The 13,001-nt window shown below is 42.1% G+C and overlaps 1 long non-coding RNA gene across 1 annotated transcript in view; it reads right to left on the bottom strand.

The window, feature by feature from the left end:
* The window catches only part of LOC146831246 (uncharacterized), a 525,430-nt gene that overhangs the window by 396,067 nt on the left and 116,362 nt on the right, over positions 1-13,001 (bottom strand). Inside the window, exon 3 of the long non-coding RNA XR_014961257.1 lies at positions 7,669-8,023. This is a non-coding gene — a long non-coding RNA (uncharacterized LOC146831246). The remainder of the gene's footprint in view (positions 1-7,668; positions 8,024-13,001) is intronic.

Here is a 13,001-nt window from a genome sequence, read left to right as displayed (position 1 = left end):
GTTAACAGTTTTCCAGAACAAGGAACAATTATTCAGTTCAGCCGCCTTAGTCAGGTTGTCCCATGCTTCCTGCTGGAGTTCTAATTTCCTGTGTTTGAGGGTTTCTTTATATCTGGCTCTTAAGTCTACGACCAGACCCCTATTTCTAGGTTTGGTTGATAGGGCGAATTTCAAATCCCTCAAGGCCAGGGTACAAGTTGAGTTAAACCAACCACGCGGTCGATCCTCCTTGTGCTTACATGTACTTGTAAGTTTGGAGTTGATGGCCGCATTGATATTGATAAAATGCTCTATAGAACCATGCGAACCAGTGTTGTCTTCTAGGATCGCGATAATATCTTCTAGACAACTGTGGATGATAAAATCAGACGTAATGTCGGCCTTGTCCCCCTTCCATCTAAGTCTTGTACCATTGGGGCCTTCGGCCTCAATATTAGTGATAGTACGGCCCGGAGTACTGGCATCATCCTTATACCATAACATGACCTTTACTACCAGGCAGTTATGGTCACTAAGTTGGATGTCTATTACTTTAGGGGCCGTAATCCAAGCCTCAAGACCCGGGGAGATACAAATGAAATCTATTATTGAATTCGTTCCCCGACCTGTAAAGGTAGGACAAGTCTCCCCTTTGAATTTTTCTCATTGGCCATAATACACATATTATATGTAGCAAGAAGGTTATTTAGGGCGTCTCCATAATGATTATGTTGGAAGTGAAGAATCCCATCCTCATGATCGTCCACCAACCCGCAAACATTAACCTCTGAGAAAGGACAGGTCGTGATATTAAAATCCCCGGCCAGAAACAAATCAAAGGCTTCGTTGGATTCCTTAAAAAAGTCTACCAGAGCCCTTGAAAGATCCTTAACCGGCTGGTCCCTTAAATCATTAAAAATATTGTTGTAAAAATTAATTAAGAGAATGTTCCTACCTCGTCTTATGTGCAGCCATAAAAGCTGGGAGTGGGCCCCAACCTGAACATATTTAATAACCGACAAAGGGGCTTTAACTGAAATCAAAACAAGTAGACCCCCTTTGGCTCTTCCAGATACGGAGGCAGTAGCGGGTAACTGATATGAATTAAAACCACTATAGCCTTTGAAGTCGGTGCACCATGTTTCCTGTAAACAAATAACATGGAAAAGATCTAAAAATTCCGTCCACCCCAGACTATCTGATTTTGATCTAATTCCCGCAATATTCCAACTTACAAAATAACATCCGGGGGAGCCATGGATACCTGATCCCAAATTAATACAATTACCGCCCTGTTGGGGAGCAACGATGATAGGGGTATCCTTGGATAACTCAGGGTGGCCTGCTAGATCTCCTTCTTTACCGTTAGTCATACAATTTTTGCTTGACCCAGGAATTGCCTCTTCCACCCCAGGCAAACAAATAGTTGGGCCTATATCCAATAGGACTTGATTCCCCTGGGTTACCGGTGGTACCACAGCCGCCTCTATTTCAAAATCCAAACAGACTTCAGTGACGTCCATCTTATCCATTAATATGGGCGCTTCTGTTAATCCTAAAACAACACTGTCCTCCTGTCAATCATTTTGGTCCAACCCACTCAAGCATTGAAAACGGTTAGCAGTATCTAACTGGAAACCGTTTACCAAGCTAGACACCCCTTCCCTCCTTATTTTCCCTCCCCCTCGGTACGTTGAAAAGTGTTCTATATGCTGACTATAGAAGAAGCCAAGGGGGCGGAGTGTAATCCCCTGGTCAATACTAGGGCGAGACGTGGCTCTAATCAAGGCTGTCATGGCAAGGTGGGGAGAACTAAAATTTATAATAACACAATCCCCAGGAATGTTTTTAGGGGACATCCCGATCCAGTTAGTTCTAGTAGTAGCCAAAATCTGATCCGCCATAGCCACCGGAAAACCACATTCGCGGTTAAGCCATGCCACAGTTTTGTTCTTAAGGGAATCATGTGATTCCACAGAGTGGTAGGGCCTATCCTCTCTGATGGGTGGTACATTAGTCATGACTGCCACATATGGAGCGCAATCAGGGGGCAAATTAGGTTGCGAAAGGCTTCGATTGTTAAGAATCCCCCTTCCAGATGTCCTTGTCATATTTCCCGGGGCATGTATATCTACATTTGGAGTGGTACCAATAGGACGGGCAGGTATGGCTGGGATAACACTAAGTTCACTCCCCATAACTGATCGTGTTACATTACCAACACAACCTTGTCGTTCAGTAGCAGGAATAATCCTACTCTTTGACTGTGTGGAAATATTAGTGCCCGCACATGGCTGGCCACTACTAAATTGCTTATTGGGGGGTTGCATACTTTTACCGGTCAAGCCTACATTCCCATTTGCCACAACGGGCAATTGGGGGCTATTGTTAGAATTTAAACCGGATTGTACCAGTTCACCTAATCTGCTCACTTCCCTAGATAAAACCTCAAGCTTATCTAAAAGAGGTATGATAATATTATTTAACTTACTGTCAATCATACCAATTAGCAGCTCGAGCTGGTCGGGAGCTAATGTCAAATGGGTAGAATGAACCTCATTATTAGAACAAATATGTTCAGAGGGGTCTGTGTTGGAGACAGAAACAATGTTCTTTTTTCTTTTGCGGTCCCCTTTTTTAGAAAAAAACGGTCTGTTAAGATGTGACCCTGATCTTAACACCCTATGTATGTTAGGGACCACGGGGGTCACAAAAACGATATCGTTGGAAGATCTAAGAGTATCAGATACCCCTACGACATCAGCTTCTAGCGGGGAGACCTGAGTTGGCTCAATAACACAATTAACCTCCCTCACTGGAGATACTATAGGGGCCAAGACTTGGATATAATCAAAAGGGCACATCTCAGCAGGAACTGATTGGCTCATTGTCTCCGGTCTGTCGTTACTAGCTAGACCCAGAGATAATCTCCGTTCCTTGTTAATCTTGTCTACAACTTTGACCAAGTAATTATCAAGTGTCGATACAGTGGGGCGGGGGGTCCCAGTTGGCTTGGACATGTCGCCTGAGAGTACAATAGATAAAATATATGGCAAACAAAAACGGCCCGTTGAAGTTAAAATAGCACTTACTATGAAATGGTTTCAATTATTTAAACATTACGTACGCTAAAAATAAACAAGAATAGACCACGACACAACCCTTATTTAGAATACAAATTAATGAGGATTGTATATCAACACAAGTCTGTGATTCACCAATGTTCCTGGGACGATAGGGTATGTAGTGCACAATGTAGCGCAACCAACTTCAATCCACAACTTGCAGCAGCAACACTAATAGTCCCAACAAATGTAAATGTCACAGTACCTTGCGAAAGTGGTCTTGGCACAAAATATAACGGGGGTGGCCCGGCCCGGCCTCCTCTGGCCCCTGACGGCCACAGATAGCCAGCCCTCTGCCCGGGCTCAGCCCGGCGTCGCCCGCGCGCGTCCCGCGACGCGGGGGGAGCCTCGGTTGAAGTAGCGCCTCCAGGCGCGCTTTCCGCCGGAAGTGGGCGGGTCCGCAGTTGAATGCTGGGGGCTGTAGTCCCCCCCTACAGCGGCCTCGATGTAACGAGAGGCGGCGAGGGAGACTGCCAGCGACGATGCTGATGGGTTCAAGGTGACTCTACCCAAGAGCCCAGGAGCCAGGTAGTTACTGCTGTGTGGCGCTATGTGGCGGTAGTAACTGTAAGGCAAGGCGCGATCCCCCCGCTCCACCGGGGGAGCCTCGGTTGAAGTAGCGCCTCCAGGCGCGCTTTCCGCCAGAAGTGGGCGGGTCCGAAGTTGAATGCTGGGGGCTGTAGTCCCCCCCTACAGCGGCCTCGATGTAACGAGAGGCGGCGAGGGAGACTGCCAGCGACGATGCTGATGGGTTCAAGGTGACTCTACCCAAGAGCCCAGGAGCCAGGTAGCTACTGCTGTGTGGCGCTATGTAGCGGTAGTAACTCGCTAATCCCCCATGTTAGTGACTCGGTGGCACGTTTAATGAAGTGGACCACAGTTAAGTGGGGCAAACCAGCTCAAAACCCGGGGAGAAAAGTTGCTTCATCTTGAATTTAGTGAGTGAGGGGCACTGTGGGGTTATTTGTAGTAGGGCACACATGAACTTCTGTAAAAGTAGGTAGAGTGACCGGAAATCTTACCCTATTGGTTATGGAGGGGCCAGCACCCTCACCCACAAGCTAGTGCAAGGCATTACTATAGCATTACAAGACACCTTTTTCAGAACACTACTGGACCAGTGGAAGAACTGAAGAAGGACTACACCTGCTATTTGAGGTCTGTGAGGAGACCTGCTCCTACTTATAACCATGACAAATAAGTGGACTTCAAGGGTTAGTTGGTGACCTCCTGTGGAAGCTGCAGAGACACAAGCTGAAAGAGGTTTATTTCTGGAGTTCCCAACTGACCAGTGCCAACCTGACCTGGACCATGCTGGTGGCCTCTGCTGGAGTGAGTCCTGACCCCCAAGTGCTGTTTCCAAGGTTCTGGTACCCTTGACTGTGTCTTAGTGGACTATTCCTAAGGTCACTGGAAACCTGGAACTTAGAAACTTTTTGGACTTGAAGACTCCAGTGGACAGAGACAAACCTGCCAAGCCTGTCCTCTCAAGGTGAGCTGAAGAAACGGGCTACCCCGCTAAGAGCTAATCCACAGATGCAAATTTGATTCAGTGGGATCTCGCAGAGAAGGTATTCAGCAATGTTAAGCCCTCTTCAGATACAGCCTGCAGCTTTGCCCCACTGGATGTTTCCAAGCCCCATTAAAGGGACCAAACCTGATGTTAAAAATCTTAACTGGGTGAAGGCACAAAAAAGTATGTGACCTCAGAGAGGGCTTCCTTGGATGTGAAATTTGAATTTTTCCACTCTGAGCTTTTTCAGTCCAAATCAACCACTTCACAGGAACCTCATTCATCGCCTAATGGATATTGTGGAGTCATTTGCAGATACAGTCTTGTGCCTTGCCCCACTGAAGGATTTTGAATTCTAGAAAAAAAGTAAAACTCCCAAGGTAAAGCCTCTGACTGAGTCAAACTTGGTTGGTGTGTAAGACACACGCTCCATCACAGGCCAGGAATCACACATAGGTCATGCTATCAGTAGCGGCTCGCACAGGTAAGAGGGGTGGGTGGTGGGGTGGGGGATGGAGGAAGTCGACAGATGACGGGTTAAGAAATAATAAACAAATAAATAAAACCACTTACCTTGCGTTCGCCGCATCGCCGACTCGGCGAGACGGCCAGCTCAAGGTAAGTGGTTTTATTTATTTATTTAAACAACTTAACATGTCATCTGTCGACTTCCACCACTCCCCATTCTGCCCCACCTGACTGCTCTTACCTGTGCGAGCCGCTAATGCATGCTATACTGTAACCATTGATTACCACTGGCACTTTGCCCTTTTTTTAATGCTATTTTTACTCACATTATTAAAAAAATGATATGTCCAGTTACCCTTATTGGATTTTTGTCATTTTGGTCAATTTGCTGAATAAATTATTCTCCATCTTACTAAATTGGAATGGGAAAGTCATTGTTTTGGGTGTTTGACTTTTTAGCTGTTTTGATATTTCTAAATACTTTCCACATTTTCTCTAATTTAAGCCTGTCTGCTCTGTGCCATTGTTATCATGGGTTGAGCTTTGTCCACCTCAACTAATAAACCAATGTCTCACAGTAACTGTCTGCTAAAAGCATTGCAATATAAGTAAAAATAATGTATTGAACGTTATCAACCACAATGCATAACGGGTCTTTAATAGCAAAGTAGTAAAAAAAATAACTAGTTGTATAACAACAGACAATGGCTTTCATAGATTGTCTGCATCAATTGTACACTTGACAGCACAACTGCTGTTACACAACAGACATGGTACTCATTTTATGAACCTGAGAAGAATGAAAAGACAGGTCTTTTTCCTTGGAACTGAATCTAAGATCCTTGGGTGCGATACAGAGTCATAGATCAGATGTATTATCAGATTTACTGTTTTAGTAGCTATTAAAATATGACCAATAATAAAGTGCACTCATTTGTTGCAATTCCAACCCCTACAATTTCCTTCTTTTTCTGCTGAACCATATACACTCACTTACCCTGGCTTGTGCCTTTCTACTGCCAATTTGGGGATTGTAAATCAGAATATCTATTACAGAAATATCATGGGGTAAAAACATCACGGTCTATATTTTGACATCCAAAATATTGTGAAGGTAAGTGTATACAGGTAACTCCACACTATTATTAACCCCATATACATGTACCGTGAACATATATATTGTCAATATACATATATGTGAAATTAAGTCTAGTATTTCGTTATACTTCCCTATATACTTACCATCACAGTATTTGGGTCCTTGATATTTAGGCCTCGATATTGTGGACCCACAATATTTTTTAGTTGATATTCTGGTGGGATAGCAAAAGGAGTCTGCAGTTTAAGAGTATCATCATTGGTGAGTGATTTACTATTCTCTCACATTTAAATAGGTGGTTTATCCCTTTTAAATTTCAAATGCAATTTTTATGTCTTAGACATAGTGAGGCAATATTTAGTTTTGAGCCTCAATTTCAAGCAATACCCATTTTCTAAATTCTACCTTTGACATTATTTTTCTTGTTCTTCAATTGCAGGGAGGAAATGTAAAGGGTTTAGGCATCATGAATATGAATGTCCACAGACTAGCTGTTTGCACCAAACCATTTTATTAACATTCTATGTTGTTTTTGCATTAGGATGGCCCAAAGACTACTTGTGTGCTTTAGGAAATAACTAATCAAATAAAGAACTCACGATGCAATGAGGAGTAGAGAGGGAGGGAAGAACCCCTGCCCAGAATAGAACAGGCACCGATGTGGTACTGAAAGTCCATTACAAAATGAAGGGAGACCTAATTTCCAAGCACGACAGGTACAGGTAAGAGTTGTGAGGCATGGCAAGGTGTGGGGAAAGTTGACAGACAACAGGATAGGGATTGGCGATGCGACGAGTGCAAGGTAAGTGGTTTTATTTGTTTTCTTTTCCCTATATCGTCATCTATCAACTACCCCATCCCCGCCCTACTGCCCACTGCTCTTACCTGTACCAGCCATTCCTGGTAATTTCTATGGAAGTTTGAATGACAGGAACGCATCAGAACATCAATGAGGTTTAGGTGTTCCTCAAGACATTAGTACAACATATTCAGGAAAATTACCTGATTACTTCTAAGCTGAAAGAGGCTAAAATGGAAGTAGGAAGATTAATCTTAAGGTTCTTGGGTTCTATGGAGAGGGTAAGGGATTGTGTGATCTCTTGGGCATGCTAATTACACCACATTGTAGAACAAAGAAAACTTGGGGTCTCATTTAGATGAAAGCAGTAATAGTACATTTGCTAACAAAAGACATATGTCACATATCTGCCCGATTTTTTCCTCCTCCACCTCAGTGAAGGAAATGTGGTGCTGCTGCCAAAATCATGGATCTCACACTCGAATTACAGTCGAGAAGAGTGCTGGGTTTACAGTAAGCCCGGGCGGGTAACTCCGCTCCGCCAGTAGAGTTTACAGAGTTTTGCCTACTCCGTGCTCCTTTGCAAATGCGGAGTTTAGGCAAAACTCCGATTCCGTGGTGGAGCGGAGTTAGCCGGCCCCTCCACCCTCCCTAATTAATTATATATTTTTAAAAAGGCACTTACCTGCTGTGGCTGCCTCCTCCTTGTCATGGCTGCTCTCCTTCTTGATCCTCGCCGTCCTTGTCCATTGGAAACCCCTACGTTGCATGTCTTGCGCGTTTTCTGACAATAAGTTGGTTGTCCGTGGATCTTATGTTGGAGGGTAAAGAATTCCATAGTTTGGCTGCTTGAACAGAGATGGATGAGCAACCCATGTTTTGTTTATTGTATCTTGGGATTTTGAGGAGAAGTGCCACTCTATATCAGAGGTTCTTTTGTTGAATGTGTTTGGTGATTTTATTCCAGATGAAGAGTGGTCCCATTCCATGTATCACTTTGTGTATGAGAAGTCACGGAACCCAATGTGCACTTCAGTTATCTGCATGAAGATAAGAGAATATCAGCGTGAGGATAGATTAAACATGTTGTCTTCATTCCCACTGATGCAGATTATCCCATCAATCTCCAATCAAGCGTGACAATAATCACAGGCAGGGTTCCTACTGACTTTTGGATGAAGAATAGACAACAAATCCCAGCTTGCAGTTTCTTTAATTCATTGTTAATAAGTTGAGGCAAGAAATAGCCATGGACTTGTATAAAAATTTTAAATATATTATTGAATGTCATATTTAACAAAGGAATGTAACCATCCAACTCTGTGTGAGGGGATTGTTTTTTCCTGATGTGACTTCATCCCATGGTATATATTGAGTATGTGAATTGGAGGCCGATAAGAGAAAATGGAAATAAATACATTATGAACACTTTACGTTTTAAGGGCATGAATTGAGTTTGGCAGATGGACTATTCCGTCACAAACGTGATGGATGTTCTATCCACCTTATTACAAGTACATAGGATATTATGCACTTGTAATCCAGAGGATGGGATATGTATCACGTTTGTGATGGAGTAGCGTATCCATCAAACTCTAAATCAAGGCGTAATGTTTCTCATGGGAGTGAGCCCCACTTACACTCACAAAATGGTGAATGAGGAAGTCCGAGATCATAACCTGTTCACTCAAAAGCTTGGAATATAATTTCAATATAGGGGAAAAATGCATTTATTCAAGTGGTGTTGTATTTTAACCCTTTAAAATTACATTTTCTGCCAAATGGAATACAATGCTACATATTCGATGACACCCTAAAAGTGTCACAAATTGTCTGGAATAAGTGTCAAAATATTGATAAAAGTGCATTGTCCAGTTTCTGCTGAGACTATTTAAGATAGTCATTAAGACACAATGGGGCAGACATATGACCATTTGATTTTGTGAGTCTCCGATTGCAATTTTTTGTGACTCCCAATTAAAGACTCGCAAAATCAAATATACTAATGTGTCTGAGACACATTTAGTGATTCCCAAAAGGGTCGCAAATGGCCTGCCTCATTAATATTTACGAGGCAGGCCGCAATTTGCGACCCATTGGCTATGGGCGGTACTCACAGGGGTGGTGGCCTGCTGGAATCAGCAGACCACCATGTCTGTGACTGCTATTTCGATAAAGCAGATTTTTTTAAATACAACCCATTTTCCTTAAACGAAAACGGAAGGCATTTAAAAAATAAGAATGAAACTTTCAGTTTCATTTTTTAAGAGCTGACAGTGGTCCATGGGATCATTGCCTGTTTTTAAAAAGCATTTTTGCTGCCAATCACAAAGGAGTAGGGGTCAAGGGACCCTTTCCCATTGGCTACTAGCTTACCATCAATTTGAAATTGATGGCAAATGCAATTGTTTTGCAACCACATTTGCGGTTGCAAAACAATCTTACATCCCCTTGCGACTCGCTATTAGGAAAGGTTACTAACTCGCAAAATAGGTTTGGTACATGCTACAACCCTTTTTAGCGGTTGCAAATGGTCCAATTTCTTGTTTGTGACCAGTAAAAATGGTCGTACATGTGGCCCTTTGTAAAGTAGATGGTGGGACGTTGTCTAACAGAGGATGGAGAAGGTCATGGTAAGCTACAGAATCAGCACAGCAAACTATGCTTATAGTTTGAATGTTTAGACACCAAAGGCACAAAACTGTTCAAAGTGTGACAAAAATTATAATGGATAAGAATGTACACTAGAAAAGGGGTTTTCTCCATGTTCATTGACAGGTTCAGTACATTGGAAAATACACAATTAGGATCTGGAAAAGGAGCAGAGATAGGGATTCTCTCCTGGAGTGTCAACTGTCCCAGGAACAACCAGATGAGGAATTAAAAGTTGAGTATTAAATCGAACTGACAGCACAGTTGCACTTTTCCAAGTGACTAAGTCCGAATGTTAGAAATCTTGGTCTAGAGGCTACCCAATGATGACGCACTTTCCTTGGACACCGCCTGCTGCCTTGCCTTGCTAAACATTACCTTCTCAGAACTTTATTCTTGAAAATTCTTTTAAGTTCAAAGGTAAGCGCTGTTTGGGGCCAATCCACTTCCTGCTTCCGAACCATGCTCCATCACAGTCGGTCATATTTTTCAACTTTGACTCAGTCTCGTTTGACTAGATGTCCATGGTTGGTGATCTTTTAGGCACACATTTTTTCTAAAACTTTAAAAACTCATAACTCCGGTTCTACTGATTGTATTTTTGTTGTTCTGTGTCAATTAATTTACTAAAATGTACTATGTTTTAATATTTTTCTAAATTGGTGTTTGATTTTTCATGTGTTGCGTTTTCACTTTATTACTGTTTGTGTGCTGCATAAATACTTTACTAAATGCCTCTAAGTTAAGCCTGACTGCTTTTGTGCCAAGCTATCAAGGGTTAAGCTAAGGTTAATTTAGTGACTTTTTGGTTTCTCCCTGCCAGGGATTGTGGCTGTTGCTTGACCAGGGTTTGCACCCCAGTCAATCAATAACATAATTTCTCACAGGAACCTTAAATAGGTTGTAACACAGGGTGATATTTAAAGAAGTTGAACAGAAACATTTCAAAACATTTTGAAACTTTGGGTCAGCACAGATAAATGTAACATCGTCTAGCAGTTTGTTTTGAGCATGTATGTCTGCAGCAAGAAGGATATCATTTCACTTCTGATTGGATTATTTGAAACTTTGAAGTTACGACAAGAAAAGCTCATTAGGATGTATCACCCTAAATGTGATTTTTCGTCTCAATTTCTTCCTCGAGAATGTAAAGCTTTAATCTGGTGCAATGTTCTATGTACTGTATAAGGTATGTTGAATTGCACTCTCTTTTTCCACAAGGATCACCAAGAAAGTGAACTGTCTGAAATTGAGTTAAAAACCTTTGTTGCAGCACTTAACCTACAATTATAGGTGGAACATTTCTCACAAAAAATCTGGTGGATTTACCTTACAATGAGTATGGGAACAGTCCAGCCCGAACTGCCAAGCCAAGTCCTCCCTGGACTGGAAACAAGCATCCTGGGAAATGTTTCGGGGTTTCACCCCTCATCAGCCAGGATAGCTTGATTCCAGTGGCACAGTGAGCCTAGTGACTGGGGTGAGTGTCTGAAAAGTTTCAGCACTCCGTCAATCATCTCCTTGTGCTGATCTGTGACTGGGGGTGAGTGTCTGAAAAGCTTCAGCACTCCGTCCCTCATCTCCTTGTGTTTGCTATGTTCGCCCTAAGTTGGCAGGGTATGCACAAACATGGGTCCCTTGCTCACTTTGCCACTGGATTCAAGCTAGCCTGGCTGATGAAGGGTGTTACCCAGAAACAGGTCCCAGGATGCTTGTTTCCTGTTCAGGGAAGACCTGGCTTGGCAGTTCTGGATGGACTGTTCCCATGAGGCACAGGGTCAAGACAGATTTGCATATAGCTGGGTCTGAACTGAGGTAGCAAAGCGAGCTAAAGAATGATGATGTATTCAACCCAGATCTGTGACTGGGGGTGAGTGTCTGAAAAGTTTCAGCACTCCGTCCATCATCTCCTTGTGTTTTCTGGAGAGTACAGCATACCTCTGTGCACCACGATTAATAAATCATCAGAATGTTTCCGCTTGACAGACTTGATGATCCTAATAGAAACTCTAAATGTAGACGACGTTTGGTGATGTGGTCATAATTACAAAAGAGGTTAAACGTTCAGTTCCTGAATACATCATGAGCTGTCTCACACTGATGATATTTTGTTAGATAATATCTCTGTCCTTTATGGAAGAGTTTCTCAGATGATGCCAACGTTCTCAGAGTCCAACCTCTGGATGAAGCACCTGTCAGAATTTCACCAGTACAAATGGTCGTGGGGTCAAAATATCCCAGCCTAAATATTGAAAGCCAAAATATTGTGACAGTAAGTATCTGTAGGTAAGTATAGGTTAACAATATTTAACTTCACATGTTTGCACTTTGATGATATATATATATAAATATAACTTTAAGGTTCTTAGATGTGGCGTTAAGAATTGTACATCTAGATCTATCAATATGTACTTATCTTCATGACATAAGGGTTCATGATATTGCATAATATTTTGCCCCGGCAATATTTTGTACTCTGACATACAACTCAACTTGTCTTGCATAGATCAATTAATCAATCAATCAGGGATTTATAGAGCTCCCCCATAAGGGTATCAAGGCACTGGGAGGAGGTTTCAGGCAGCTCCAAGGTCATCCGAAGAGCAATGTCTTGAGTAACTTTCTGAAGACTTGCAGTGTAGGGCTTCGTCTGATGCTGAGGGGGAGTTCGTTCCAGGTCTTGGTCGTGATGTAGGAGAAAGATCAGAACCCCATTCTGGCTCTGTGGATGTGGGGGACTTCGGCATGAACTTACAAAAAAATTCTCTTACATAAAACATGGTGTAATAAACTTGAAATCGAAATACTGAGTTTTAAATGATTCAAAATTATTTTTCAGTTCAGATCATATCGGATACCATTAAATTATAGATGTGAGTGTGATGTATCATATTATCCTATAGATATAAGGAGAGAAACACCAAAAATGGCAGCCTAAAAGACGAAAGCAATCAGTTAAATAATAATTTGATATTAGAAGTTGACTATTCACAACACCATACGATCAGTAAAAAGCTGAAAATGGGTAGTGCCTCCAGAAAAGGTTTTCTGAAAGTCATATTACACATTGTCAAAGGTTTTCAAAGTTGAGAAACAATGTGGGTTTATCCTTGAATGGAAGGTGAAAATAGGCCATTCAAAGAACTATATTAGATTGGAATTGAATTGTTTGGGATTTGAATGAATAGACAGATGTATAGATTAAATTAACATATAATACGTGTTCAAAATTGAAATTATGTTGTTGGCGTTGGAGCAGACAGACTTGCCTACTGGAAACCTGCCTGATGCACAGGTGACATGCTCTGCATTTGTGTTGGGTGAAAAAAAACTGAATTTCATTAATGAATAAGAAATAATGTTATC

The sequence above is a fragment of the Triturus cristatus genome, chromosome 5_1, assembly GCF_964204655.1.
Source record: "Triturus cristatus chromosome 5_1, aTriCri1.1, whole genome shotgun sequence".
In the NCBI taxonomy this organism is placed as follows: Eukaryota; Metazoa; Chordata; class Amphibia; order Caudata; family Salamandridae; genus Triturus; species Triturus cristatus.
The sequence above is the reverse complement of the archived record's forward strand: the minus strand, read 5'-3'. Positions and strand labels throughout refer to the sequence as shown.